Source organism: Protopterus annectens, chromosome 14.part0, assembly GCF_019279795.1.
Source record: "Protopterus annectens isolate FY-2018-M chromosome 14.part0, PAN1.0, whole genome shotgun sequence".
NCBI classification, from domain to species: domain Eukaryota; kingdom Metazoa; phylum Chordata; order Ceratodontiformes; family Protopteridae; genus Protopterus; species Protopterus annectens.
In genome coordinates, this window is record NC_056748.1 from 820752624 (window position 1) to 820767335 (window position 14712).

General features: G+C 43.6%; 1 protein-coding gene across 1 annotated transcript in view; it reads right to left on the reverse strand.

Moving 5' to 3' along the window:
* LOC122789270 (metal transporter CNNM2-like) overlaps positions 1-14712 on the reverse strand; it is a 783502-nt gene that overhangs the window by 363807 nt on the left and 404983 nt on the right. The gene's annotated exons all lie outside the window — the stretch shown is intronic.

Consider the following 14712-nt stretch of genomic DNA (forward strand, 5'->3'; position numbering starts at 1 on the left):
CTTCCTCAAAGGGAACATCCCAGGAATTCAGTCATCCAGAAATGACGGCAGGAATCCTCTTCATTTTTCCCTAATTTCCTTCATACTGAATTTTATCCAGAAAGACAGAAAGAGCAAATCCAAAATCATTGTTATAACTCTATTTGGGCCTGAAGAAGTTTGGCTTCTCTTGTTTTAGCCTCATCTCTCGGCGAATCCTCTCCTACTTTAACCCCTTACGGCACTATTATACTATCCCTCCAGCAAGTCTTGTCTAATTCTGTACTCCCTTTGATTAAGCACATAATCAAGTACAAATGGACAGACACTTTGCATACCCTTCTAAAGTACAGATTCTAGTTTCTGCCTAGATGTCAGTGCTAGAAAAACATACAACAATAAATGGGGAAGTTTTTGAAGTGAAACTTCTTATGGGAAGGTGTGAGAGTTCAGAGTGAAATGGAAAAGTGAAATGGAAGTATGGAAGTCAAACTCTGCCCACTAAGGCAGAGTTTGACTTCTGTACTCTAACTTTTCAACCACACACACACACACACACACACACACACACACACACACACACACACACACACACAGAGTCAGAGTGATTGAGTGATAGCCTGGCAGCAGCAGCATCAGTTGAATGGGTTCCTTACCTCTCGACCATACCTCTCATGCATGCTAACGGAAGCAGAATTATGATTTTCTGTGAGTTGCCCTTTCATTTTAGGGCTGTTGTATGTTTTTTTGTTAAACCATTTATCTGTATTTTACATTTTTGCTGTTCTTCTGTTGTGTCTAAATGAAAAGAGGTTCTTAAAACAATTGGATTCTTATACACAACATTGTTGTGGTAACATTTAGGTTATCAGGTCACTGAGTCCCTCTCATGTTTCCCTGTTGTACACAGATAGCAGACAGGTGCATAAATATGAATGACTAAAGTGTGTACACTGTGGGGGCATTTGCAGAAAGACTGTTTATACAGACTTGAAACTGTCCTGATTTTCATGGACAGCCCTGGTTTTATTTATATTTCTTGGCACTTTTTGCTCTTTGTTAGCAGCAGTTTGGAGTACATTCAATGTCTCTTTTAAATATTTAATATTGTATTGGTTTCATGCCAAAAGGATCAAATGGTAGTACTCATGGGAAGAAAAATAGCCATGAAAAGTATGCGGTGGGGAAGGTAGAAAAGTAAATGTATTTTATAAGTTCTTTATGTTTGCAAATAGGGAGTGAGATGGTATGTTAAGGGAATATAAATGTATATAAAATGCAATGAAAAAATATTTTGGTGTAATAATGTCGAGTGATAAGATTATGTTGGGGAAATGTGTAGCAGATTATAATGAAATGCAAAAACGTGATTATGCTCAATAATAATATGACACAGTATACCAATATAGGCCTTCTTTTTCTTCTGGAAATACACAGCAAATAATATCGTTGTAGTCCATCAATGTTTTTTAAATAATTAATGGAGAAATATAAACTAGCATGAGCTATACTTTATGCTGATGTGCAAATTGAATTACAGCATGAAATTCAAATTAGTACATTGCCTTGTATTTCATATTTTTTAAAATTAACACTTTTTTACTCATAAAACACACTTTGTGAAGTGATCCGAGTAAGCGATTTCAAATTATAACATAATTTTAACAGCATATTATACATTATAAACAAGTAAAAGGAAAAAAATTAATGCTTGTGGTTCCCACATGAGGTATAAGTGAAACTTCTGTAAGGAAGTGGGAAGGAGCTTGTACTGCACTGTACCATTTGCTTTCCTTTGCACTTCCTTACAGAAGTTTCATTTCTACCACATGTGGTGACCATGCACACATTTTTTTTCTGTTTGGACTGCTTCTGAAACACTAGATACCTACATGGCACTTGTGTTTTCAGTGTTAGATTATGTGTCTCTCAGGGCCTGTTTTGCAGTTCAGCTAGAAAAGACGTTTGTGAGCAACTACTAGGTCTTTACTGAGTATTTTTTTTTCAAGACACTGTAAACTGAATGTGATCTCTATATTTTGGTCTTGCTTTGGGGTCACAGTAATCAGAAATAAGCTGCCATAAGGAAAATCACCAGGGATGAGCATAGGACTCTATCCTGCTTTTATAGGGGATATACTTCCTCATACCTCATTTGAAAAGTATCTGCTGCCTGTAACAACAGTGCTAGATGACAGGTCAATCCTCCTCAACATGCTTGCCCACTTTCCCTTGTCCCTGTTGTTGATGTGGTCTAGAGATCATGGCTTCTTTTCTGTGTTGTGGTTTTCATGACATATGTAAGATCTGGCGAGAAAGATCTTCATCCAGAGCATTATGGATGAAATTGAAGGAGCTTGTAGCCTGAAAAAGTTACACATGCCAAGCTGCCTAATGCTTAGCCAGCATTAGTCTTGTTTGAGGATGGACCTGTTCAGTGCAGATTTATCATTATCATAAACACATAACATTATTATCTCTGTAATTCTGTTTTATACTTATTTCCCAGACAAAACAGAAACTAGAAAGTATTTTGAATGACATCTGAAAGCCTATAATGGGGTCTTTGGTTTTCTAAAAGTTTCAGAAATGACATTCTGGCCAACATGTCCATGCAACTGCATATTCAAATGCATATTGCTGTTCCTGAATTTTTATTACGTCATTTTTTTTTCTTTCCAAATTAAAAAAATGTCATTAGTAAAGTGATGACATACTACTGCTTGTGTAAATCCATTCAGATTTTTGCAAATATCTCCCATAGACAGTTAACAAAGCTTATTTTTATACAAAAAGAGGTTTGTGTGTCTAGTTACAGCAGACTTTTATTTTGGTCAACCTTTCATTATTGCATTCTCCATGCCCAGACTACTGTTAGTAGACTTCTGGAAAAAACTCAAGTGTTTTTCTTATATATGGGCAGTTGTGGAATTAAGTCAGTTTGCTTCATGTTTTTCTGCAATCAGCTGTTCTTGCTGTCATAGCTTCATCTTGCCCTGATTTTTCAGACTCCCCTGATTTTGAGTCATACAGAATGTGAAACAGGTCAGTTAAGTTTAATTACCTGTGAACTGAGGGTGGAGCTAGGAATTAAACCTTCTATTTAAGGGCTGAAATAAAATATTACAAGGCTTTGCTAGAAAAGTTCATCCACATTGTGCCACAACATGATGTGAGGGAAAGGTTAGTTTGTTTTTGCTTTCTTCATTTTGTGTTGCTTTATTTACTTTCTTCTGCTTTGTATATTGTGATTCAATTTTTTTACACCTTGTTTTATGTGTGTTCTGCTTTTAAGGTTTACTACTGGCATTTCAAATCCACTTCAGTTGACAGTTTAGAATGTCGACCCGAAATGCAGAATTTGTAATGCCAAAAAGCAAACCAAAGCGAAAATTAATATAGCAACACCTGTGGTTCAATGTATTCGACGTAGCAGGAGGTGAAGTCACTAACTTCCTGCTGTGTACATTACTGTATCGTTAAACTTTACAGTCAGCAGTACGTTAATTCTGCTATTTTGCAGGGGGGCTATGCACACCCCCGCACCCCCCCCCACATCCCTGCACATTAAATATACCAACTCCGAGATCGCACTACAGTGCGGAAATGGGCTAATTCCCTGTTACTCACTGAACCGTGATCCCCCTGCACAATGTCAAACCCAAATGATAGACTTACATTACCTATTTGACGTAATGTAGTCGATACATTTGGGTTCGACATTCTTATGACTTGAAAACTGCAAGTCGACCAAATCCCTGTCTTCTGATGCATTTTCCAGGTTTTCAGTGTAAACTGCTTTTAATTACATATTTAAACTAGGAAACAGACCACAGCTGTGTCAGTTGTGAGTCACACAGAAGTTAAGTTTTTCCCCACCACTGTGGTGCTGTTGTGTTTTTAAACTCAACTGTCTTTCTAGTTGCCTGCCCTTATGTTAATTTGACTGTGTGTGTGTGTGTGTGTGTGTGTGTGTGTGTGTGTGTGTGTGTGTGTGTATATATATATATATATATATATATATATATATATATCCTTCCCTCTCCTCTTTCATTGGCTGTTGTGAGTAAGCACAAAATTATCATATTGTGAAATCACTCCCCTTCAACTTTTTAAATTTATTGACCATCCCTTTGTATTCCATAGAACCAGAATAGAAAAAGTGCCCACCCCTTACAGACTATCTTGCTCTTTTAAACTTAGTGGCTATTCACATAGATAGCTAAAGTTAAGTTACACCCTCTTTCATATCCAAAACTGCTTAGTGCACACTACAGCTCTTAAGATATGAACTCATTTTTTCATCTTACTTTTAAAATGCGCAACATCTACTCCAAGGCCACCAATTACTAGAGAGACCACATTCTGTCTCTCAGTAGTCATCTTGGGATTAATGCTTCTGTTTTGCTCCTGGTGAGAGAAGGGGAATAGGAACATTATTTCCTGGGGACTGCTGATCACTGGAAAGCCTAATAACTGTGCCATAGGTGCCAGTTTGGAATTTGTTCTTATGTTTTGATCCTGGTGAGAGAAGGAGGAAAGTGAGAGATTCCTGACTATTTCTTGTTGGGAAGTGAGTGTCTGTGCTTGATCTTCCTGATTGGTCTGGTTGCTAAGTGCATCTACCAGGAAGGCTACAACAAGCCTACAGTCTCTTACATCATCTAGGACAAGAACTTGGATCACCAAACAGGTTGTGGCCTGCTTCTCATATTGGGATTGGTGCTACTGTTTTGCTTCTGGTGAGAAAAGAAGCAAAGGAGCATTGTAACCCAGCAGAGTGAAGCTGTGGTCAGGCCGTAGTAGTCAGATAGAAGCCATTCAGGTGACTCCCCTCTTTTCATCATTCTTGACAAGCTCATTCTTTCTTTTTAGTAAGTACTGCTTGAGTTGCTTCTAACTTCAGAATATCTGCCTGAATACTTTATCCATAAATCATTAGAATCTACTTACAAGTTTTCACTCAAGTGTTTGGCAGTGCCCTGTATCCACAGTTGACATTTTCCTGTAAAAGCACCATTGAAATTTCACCAATACCTAGTTTCACATAGAACAATTAGTTTGCAGTGACAAGCACAGCCCCCAGCATAGCAAAATGGATACTTCTGACATTACTTTACATTCTTACTCCAACTGTCAAATCAATAAAAAAGGTTCTGTTACCATGGACATGAAATTTCCCCCTATCTCTATTACCAGCTTGGTGGATATGGGCATCCTGAGGCAATGTAGAAATTGTTTCATGTTTACTGACAACCAGTTAAATCTGAAACAAATTGATATAGTAGGTATTATGAGAGGTGCAGTTAAACAATGTCACTGGAGTCAACGCTCTCACATAAAAGCACTCCTAATGTTAATAAGGATGTCAGTAGTGCACAAGCTGCACCCATCACACAAAATTCAAATCAGACATATTAACCCACATATGTTGCAGCACTTAAATGTAACCTTCCTAAACCCCAAAGACCTCCTAGATGAAGTACACATAACAAACACCCTGAGCAATCTTGAATGCATTCTTTCAAAACATCACCTGCATCAGCACATATAACTACATCCCTTGGAGCCTCTACTTCTAAACCCATAAGGCAAGCCACATTGGAATCCAACATTCTAGTAATTGAAGACTCCATTGTGAGACACACCGATGTCCCTCTCATCAGGCTGAGTAAAAAGAAAGTCACGGTCAGTTGCTTACCAGGGACCAGTATCCACCACACTATGCATGAACTCAGGTCACTGGACCAGAAGCACCAATATGACTCAGTCATATTCCGTGTGGGTGTAAATGACCTCAAACGTACCTCCCTAGACTATCTAGACTATATGAAGGGAGACATCATGGAGCTCTCGGAATATGTGTCCCAGGCTGGTATAAACCTAGCATTGAGCAGCATTTTACCTTTTCCAAGAATGATGCCACAATATGAACAAAAGTTGACTGACTTTAATAATTGGCTTAATTTCTGGTGTCATTCTAAGGAGTGCAATATTTGTCAGCATGGAAGGAGATGGTCAACAGATCATGCTGCTTTGCCAGGTTTGGTTTGCAGCTCTCCCATCTAGGCTTTCGAATATAAGTTAAAACATTGATGTTAAGTTGTCCATCTCGCCTTCATTCTTGCTGTTTGGGTTCGGAGCCGATCCTTGGCTCCGACTCGGCCATTATCAGCCAACCAATACACCAATACTCTCTAGCCTTATTTCTCCATACAATAACCTGAAACAACTTCGCTCTGCTAACAAACTCCTGATTAATATTAGTAAATCTCACAATCATGCAGGTGACTGTTTATTCTCCAACTCTGTTGGAAAAACATGGAATAATCTACCCTCTGATATCACTTATTTAACCTCTTTCCAACTTTTTAAAAATCAACTAAAAATTCATCTCAATAAACACTGGCTTTGCTCCTGCACTAATCCAGACTAATGCTCACTCTGCTCCTGCACTAATCCAGACTAATGCTCACTCAAAAAAAAAAAAAAAAAAAAATTAAATTCTCGTATCTTATTTTATCTTTTTAAATCATCTGTTTAAATTGCTTTGTTTCTCATGTAATATTTTTATGCCTTTTGTGAACTTGTACAACTTATGGAGCTTTTCTTCCCGGGCCTCTACTGAAAATGGACATATATCCAGTTGGACTAGCTCGGCCAACAAATGTAAAATAAATAAATAAAATCTTCTATAGCTCGAGAGCTGTTTAGTGGCTCAAGGCTACCCCCTATCCCGGAATGCCCAGCATCAGCTACCCAGATCTCGTTTGACGCTTCAGCTGCGAGGTTGCTTCGTTACTGGCTCAAGCTTAGTATAGGTTTTCTATTATTATAATTGTTGCTTATTCTTAAAAATTTGTCAAGTTTTTTATCAAGTTTTTGTTTAGATATATTACTTTATCCCTTATCACTTTCTTTTGTGTTGTAGCTTTGTTGGCCATTGCTCCATAACTCGCAGGCCCTCTGTTTCCCCTGAACTCATTTAAATTAGAGAGTTCTCTCCACCCCCCCTTAGGACAGCCGTTTAAATTAGAGGCTCTCCTTTCTGTTCCTTAACTGTAAAAAAAAAAAAAAGACTGTTTGTTTCTTAGTTTTGTAGTATAGCATTTTCTTATTGTTGTTGTGGTTGTTGTTAGGAAAATGTGTAAAGAAACCAAGGTATCTGGCTTCAAAAAGTGTGACTCATGCTGTCAGAAAATGTCTCTGACAGATGGGCACACTAGCTGTGTTTATTGTTTGGGCACTGTTCACCTGCAAGACTCCTGTTCTATATGTCACTCTTTTAGTCCAAGGGTCCTGCAGGAGCGCAAAAACAAATTAATCCTTTGGGGATTATTGAAGCCTCAGGATTCTCCGGCTAAAAGTACTCAGCCAGCAAAATCTCCTAAGTCTGTCAAGCCATTGGCTCCACCTTCGGAGCCGACTCCTTTACTTGACCAACCAAGTATGTCGGTGCCAGTTGGCACAGACAAGGCAACTCCTCCTTGGCTCCATCTGCTATTTCAGAGCTGTCTCGGAGCCATAAGAGACTGAGGTCTCTGTCCTTGGAGTACATCCACTCGGCACCTCTACCACCCTTGTTACAGAGTGAATGTAGCCATCGTTCTTCCCACTCCTCTCGATCCTCTAGATTATCGGATCATGATGTGGAGAGAGTAGTAAGTAGGTTGCTTAAGTCACAGGCACTGGCAAAATTACTGTCCAGCCCACCTCAACAGATATCGGCTCCAACCGCCTCTATTTCCGTTCCTCCTCCGACTACATTTCGCTCGGAGCCAGAGACCATGGATCCGCAGGTAGTAGAACAGTCTGCGCCGATCATCATCTCTCCTTCGGTTCCGACGTTGGCTCCGATTACCTCGATTGTACCTTCTATCGAGGGATCTGGGTGCCGGGGCACTCTCATCAGCTCTGAGGGGGGAGTGGCATTGGACCCTTGTCTGACCCTGTTCTCCCCCTCGGAGCTTTGGCGCAGGTGAGCTTGGCTCCCACATCGGCCTCGGAGCCATCACCCTCGACGCGGAAAAGGACTCCTGTTTCTTCGGAGCCAGAGCTTTCTCTGCCTAGAGGTCGGGACGCCTTCGAGGTCATGCGGAGGGTGCTGTCCCCTGAAACAGCTCTGCTGCCAGCTCCATTGGTTCCTCCCCCCTTGGTGTCTGTTCCAACCTCTACTCCTCCTCCAGACCCCAAGCGTAGGGAACCTATGCCCCAGGACACCCCAGTGTGTGATCCCTCTTCTTCCGAAGCCTCCCCTGATCACTCGGAAGAGCCTCCCCAGAAGATGAAGTGCAAGAGGAAGCACATAGACTCCCCTGAGTCTGTCACCTCAGATACAGACTTGGATGAATTGGAAGGGTCCCCAAGGTCCCCCTCTGAAGACGTTTCCTTTTCAGACACCCTTGAAATGCTTAGACAGAGGAGGGGCTGGACTTCCCTAGCCCCTACCGAGGACAAGTCTGTATACCTGGACACATTTGTTTCCCAACCTTCCACCTCCCGGGTATCTCCTCCTTTCGATCCACTCATGTCTGTAGTGGCTCGAAAGGCTTAGTCAGTTCCAGATTCTGTGGAACCTACTCCGAGGAGACCAAACAAATTTATTACAGCCCCCCAGGACAAACAATTCCTCTCCAAAGGTGTGCCCGTTGATGCCATGGTGGTAGCAGCAGCCACCAAGAAAGAGTTAGCAGAAACCTCTTCATCTGTTCATCCTCCAAACATAGAGTCTCGGACGATGGACAGATATGGAAAGCGAATGTTTGCTTCAGCAACCTTTTCAATGAGGTCCCTGAGCTATCTATGCCATTTTACACGTCTTCAAAGGGATCTCCTGAAAGAGCTTAGATCCTACAGCTGAGGGAGTACCAGCCAAGTTAGCTTCTCAGCTTGTGACTCTTAATTCTATAGTCAACTCCTCCACGAGGCTGATTTCCTATGCAGCCGATGGAGCAAGCAGAGCTGCAGGGACAGGTGTGGCTCTCAGGAGACATGCTTGAATGCGGCTGTGTCAGTTTGCGGAACCCTTTCGAGCGTCCTTCACCAATACTCCTTTTAATGGCTCCTTTCTCTTTGGGCCTCAGATGAAAGACATGTTGACCAGGTGTGAGCAGGAAGGCAAAACTCTGTCTGCTGTGTGAGTCCATTTTTCCACCCCTTCCAGACCTTATCCCAAGGGTCAGAAGAGCGGAAAGATGTGGTTCCGAAAATCCCAGGGACCCTTGCCTGACACACGTTGTGATTTTTCCCCCAGGGGCAGAGGGGAAAACAACAATAACAGATGCCACCCTCGTGGCAGAGAGGGACCGCAAAACCAGGGTGACAGAGAAACCTTCTTTGCCAAGCCCTTCCAGCATCCCTGAAGGGTTGCCTGACTGCTCACCTCTAGAGGCAGTCGGGGGGGAAGACTTTCGCTGTACCCAAAAGCCTGGCAAAATATAACAAGAGACAGATGGGTACTATCCATTATATCCGGAGGTTACAAAATTCCCTTCCATCAATCCCCCATAGAATCAAAAAAGCCCATCTCAGATGTCCCACCTAAACTAAGGGATCAAGCAGTCACAGAAGTTTCAAGACTGCTAGAAAAAAGAGCCATTCAAGAAGTCCCCGCAGTCCAACTAGGATCCGGAACTTACTCAAGATTATTTTTAGTACCAAAAAAGACAGGGGACTAGAGACCAATACTGGATTTCAGCAGATTGAACAAATCTGTACAAAAAGAGAAGTTCTGGATGGTGACACTGCAGTTAATTTTCCCTTTTCTGGGTCAGGACAATTGGATGTGCTTGATAGATCTTCAAGAAGCATACTACCATATCAAGATGGACAGACGCTCCAAGAGATTTCTTCGCTTCCGGGTAGGGGCCAGTCATTACCAGTTCAGAGCTCTGCCCTTTGGTCTCACCTCAGCCCCCAGGGTGTTCACCAAGTGTATGGTAGTAGTCACAGCTCACCTGAGGCATCAAGGATTCCAGGTGTTTCCCTATCTAGACATCTGGCTCCTGACTGCTACCACCAGGCATCAACTCTTAGAGGCACGGGATTATACAATTAAATCATGCACTCAACTAGGCATTACAGTAAATTTCGAAAAAATCTGCCTTGTTGTCCTGTCAGTCTATCACATACATAGGAGCAGAATTAAACACAAAAGAAATGTTTGCAAGATTACCACAGGAAAGAGTTTCTACTATTCGTCAACAAGTGTTAATTCTAATGCAGAGCAAAAGGATTCAAGTCAGATATGTCCTCCAAGCTCTAGGCTCCATGGCAGCTGCCATTCTTCTTGTCCCATTAGCACTTTTCCACATGAGAATCCTTCAGTGGCTTCTTTTCACGCAGTGGTCTTTCCAGGAGCTACCTATGTCTCACATAATCCTGATCACAGAAACATGCATAAGGCACCTTTCATGGTGGATGGTCTCCCCACTAGTAATTCAGGGCAGACCTTTCATACAACCCCCTCCGGTAGCCACAGTGACCACGGACGCCTCCCTGATAGGGTGGGGGGGCATTATCTATGCAGGACAGTCCAAGGCACTTGGCAACCTCGTGAGTACCATCTGCATATCAATGTCCTAGAAATGAGAGCGGTGCTCCTAGCATTGCAAGCCCTTCAAGACTCTCTTCCTTCCGGGACCATTGCAATCCAAACGGACAACATGTCAGTGGTGTGGTACATCAACAAACAGGGTGGGACCAGGTCTTACCCTTTGTGTCGAGAAGCACTCAGACTGTGGCAATGGGCGATTTCCTCCCAATGTTTTCTGATAGCAATGCACATCCCTGGGAAATCCAATGTCATAGCGGACAGGCTCAGCAGAGCTATCCTCATGCCTCACGAGTGGTCTCTGAATCAGGAAGTTGCGGATCTTATCTTCCGCAAATGGGGACAGCCTTGCTGCGACCTATTTGCCACTCCTCACAACAACAAATGCAGCAGCTACTTCTCTCTACTTCCTCTTCCAGGTCATATACCCAGAGATGCTCTAGTCCACGACTGGCCTCAGGGACTCCTTTATGCTTTTCCCCCTTTTCCCCTAATACCAAGACATTCAGAAAGCAAAATCGTTGTGTTGCAAAATGATCCTCATTGCCCCATATTGGCCTCGACAGATATGGTTCCCGTTCCTGCACCTCCACCTTCTGGATCAACCGTGGATTATGGACCCGGTTCCAGATTTCTGAATCATTAGTCAGGCGGGTTGCACCAATCCCTTCAAACTCTCCAGCTGACAGCTTGGTTACTACACTTCCAACCTTAGCCAGGCTTTCCAGTATCTCCCCAGCAGTCCGTGATATTATTGTTTCCTCACATAAGTCTACTATGAGGAAAACATATTCTAGTAAATGGAAATGGCTTTCTTACTGGGCAGAATCTAGAAATTTGGATCCTTTCTCAGCCCCAGTCCATGAAATTCTTGAATTTCTAGCACAACTCTTTCAGTCTCGTGCAGCTTCTGCTACCATTAGAGTACAGCTAGCTGTCATTTCTAATTTTCATATCGGTATGTTTAATTCTAGCATAATGTCTCATAAGCTCTGCAAGGCCTTTATGAGAGGAACATCTCTTCTTAGACCCCCAGTTAGAGATCCTCCTCCTCCTCCTTGGGATCTCAATTTAGTTTTAGCTTCCTTAATTTTGCCTCCCTTTGAAACGGCAGCATCATGTTCCTTAAAATTTCTTTCTTGGAAGACACTTTTTCTGGTTGCTATCACTTCAGCTAGACGTGTCTCAGAACTTCAAGCACTATGTGTTCGTCCTCCTTACCTGTTGTTTCACAAGGACAGAGTTTCTCTGAGGACCAATCCATCCTTTATTCCTAAAGTCTGCTCAGAGAACAATTTAAATCAATCCATAGATCTCCCAGTTTTCTTTCCCAATCACAGCAACAAGGCAGAATACAAGCTCCACCAATTGGATGTGCACAGCCAATTGCGTTTTTACCTCCATAGAACTAAGGAACTAAGAAAGTCAGACCAGTTATTTCTTTCTTATGCTTTCAAAAAACAAGGCCTTCCAGTTTCTAAGGTGACCTTATCCAGATTGTTATCTTATACTATTGCCTTTATTTATCAGTTACGAAATAAAGACCTACCAGCTAAACCAAAAGGTCATTCTACTAGAGCATTAGCCACCTCTGTAGCCTTTCAGTCTAGGTTGCCCTTAGACTCAATCTGTGCAGCTACCACTTGGGCAAACCCTCACACTTTTTTTCTCTCATTACAAGGTGGATATGGTCTCCTGGAGCAGAGCTTCCTTTGATTCTGCTGTTCTGAAGAGTCTGTTCCAATGAGCCACCTGGGATTTTAGGTGCTAGTGATGCTGTCCCAAACAGCAAGAATGAAGGCGAGATGGCCAACTTAACATAAAGAAGTTATGTACTTACCATAACGTTCCATGTTAGTTGTCTTCATCTCGCTTTCCTTCTTGCGTCCCTCCCTCCTTCCCCCTTCCTAGAGGATTGAGGAGTTCCTTTTTGTTTTTACTGGCTGAGTATCTTTTATTACTTCACTTTCCAGGTAATTTATGACTCTTTCCTTGTTTAGGTATATTGGACATCCAGGTTTTAGGTAACTGGTTACTCTACTCGTGTAGTGTGCGCTATCACAAACGAGATCTGGGTAGCTGACGCTGGGCATTATGGGATAAGGGGTAGCCTCGAGCCAGTAAACAGCTCTCAAGGTATAGAAGATGGCCGAGTCGGAGCCAAGGATCAGCTCCGAACCCAAAGAGCAAGAAGGAAGGCGAGATGAAGGCAACTAACATGGAACATTATGGTAGGTACATAACTTCTTTTTCTCCCACATATTGCCATTTTTAAGCAATGCCAAACTGAAAGTACATCCAACTTAGCAAATCAAAAGTAAGAAAAGATAAAGGTGTTACTACCCAGTGTAGGAGTCTAAACAAAAATCTCCATTCCCTACAAGCTGTCTTCACCTTAGAAAATGCTGACATCTGCCTATGGTCACTGAGACATGGTTTAAAGCCGCAGAGAACACACCGACAGTGCAAGGATATAATGCCTCCCACATATTTAGACCAACTACACCAACAGGGACTAAACATGGAAATGTCTCAGTTTACATAAAAAATAAACATACCTAAACATGTTGTGAGTGTGCTGGGCCTGCTCTGGGATTATGTCAGAAATGCCCAAGCCAGTTTTCAGGAAATGCACAGAGTGCGGCCATAAGCTCTCCCCAGCCGAGGGGCACACTCTGTGCATGGTGTGTTTGGCAGCGGCCCACCTTCAAACCTCCTGCTCCATCTGTGCCGGGTTCAAATCCAGGGCACTGAAGGACAGGAGAGACAAACTTATACTGAAGGGCCTCCTTCCTTATTCAGGGACTGTTGTCCTGGCGCCCCCAGGTCCCACTTCAGCTTCGGCTGTTACTTTTTCCACTTCCCCAGCCTCTGGGACTCTCACTCCCACCAAGATGTCCGGGGAAGGGCTCCGGGCGGTCCTCCTCTTTAGAGACCAGTTACCAGACCAGACTGTCCCTGGCTTCGCTCTCCCTGCTTTCCCCTGAGCCGGAGAAGCCCCGGAGCCAGTCTCCAGTACAGGCTTCCCCCACTGTCCATCTAGGCCAGTGTTGGTCACCCTTTCCTCCTCCTCCCGCTCCACCCTGAGGCTTAGTGAAGCAGAGATGGACAGGATGATGCAGAAATTCATCCACTCCAAAATTCAGATGGGAGTCTTATCTGCCCCCTCTCCCTGTGGAGCAGGGAGCATCCAGTCTTTCTGTACCCCAATTACTCCTTCTCCAATCTGACCTTTGATTTCAGAGCCATTGGTTTGATGATCCTTGGGATCGAGGGGTCAGCGCCGACGGTTCCTTGCACCTCAACACCATCCACGGCCTTGAGCGTGTCGGATCCGATGAGGTCGGATCCGACCCGCTCTTGGAGCCATAGTCTCAGCGCCAGATCTGAGGGGATGCTTTCGGCTCCAGGTATGTCAGAGCGCGGTCTTCCTCTTGTTATCTCAGTGCTTGGAGGCTTGGCTCTGGGTCCCCCATTGGGGCAGAAGGGGACAGCTCCTACTGGTTTTTCTTAGGATGTCTGTTCTCCTTCAGCTTTTGATGTGGTGGAGAGGGTTCTTTCGGTTTCGTCGAGACCAGACTCTGCCCTGACTCCCTCTGTTTTGGGTATGGTTCTAACCATCTTGCCTTCTCAGGGACAGCCTGTTGCTGCTTTGCCTCAGGAAGCTCCCACGTGGGAGGAGCAGGACATTGGTGAGTCCTCCCCAGAGATCCCCACTGAAGAGGTTCCTCGCAAACGTATGTGCAAAAGGAGGCACTTAGACTCCACTCTGGAGTCACTCACCAACGACACCGATTTAGAGGAAGGGAAGGGTCCCCCCCCCGGTCATCCCCCCCCCCCCCCGAGGATGTCTCCTTTGGAGACATCATGGAACTCCTTCGCCAGAGGTGGGGGGCTGGGGGGTCTGCCCAAAAACCTACCTTGGATGAATCAGTTTTTCTGGAGGCATTAGGCACAGGCTCCTGTATTTCTTGGGTGTCCCCTCCTGCTGATCCACTAATGAACCTTATAACATCATGGAAGTGGAAGGAACCAGAAACGGTGGAGCCCATCCCAAAGCACCCGGATAAAGTTTTCAGCCTACCCTCAGATAGGACACACTGGTACAAGGGATCCGTGGTTGATGCTATGGTGGTCTGTGGTTCATCCTCCTGTCTGAGAGTCAAGGACTATGGACCAAT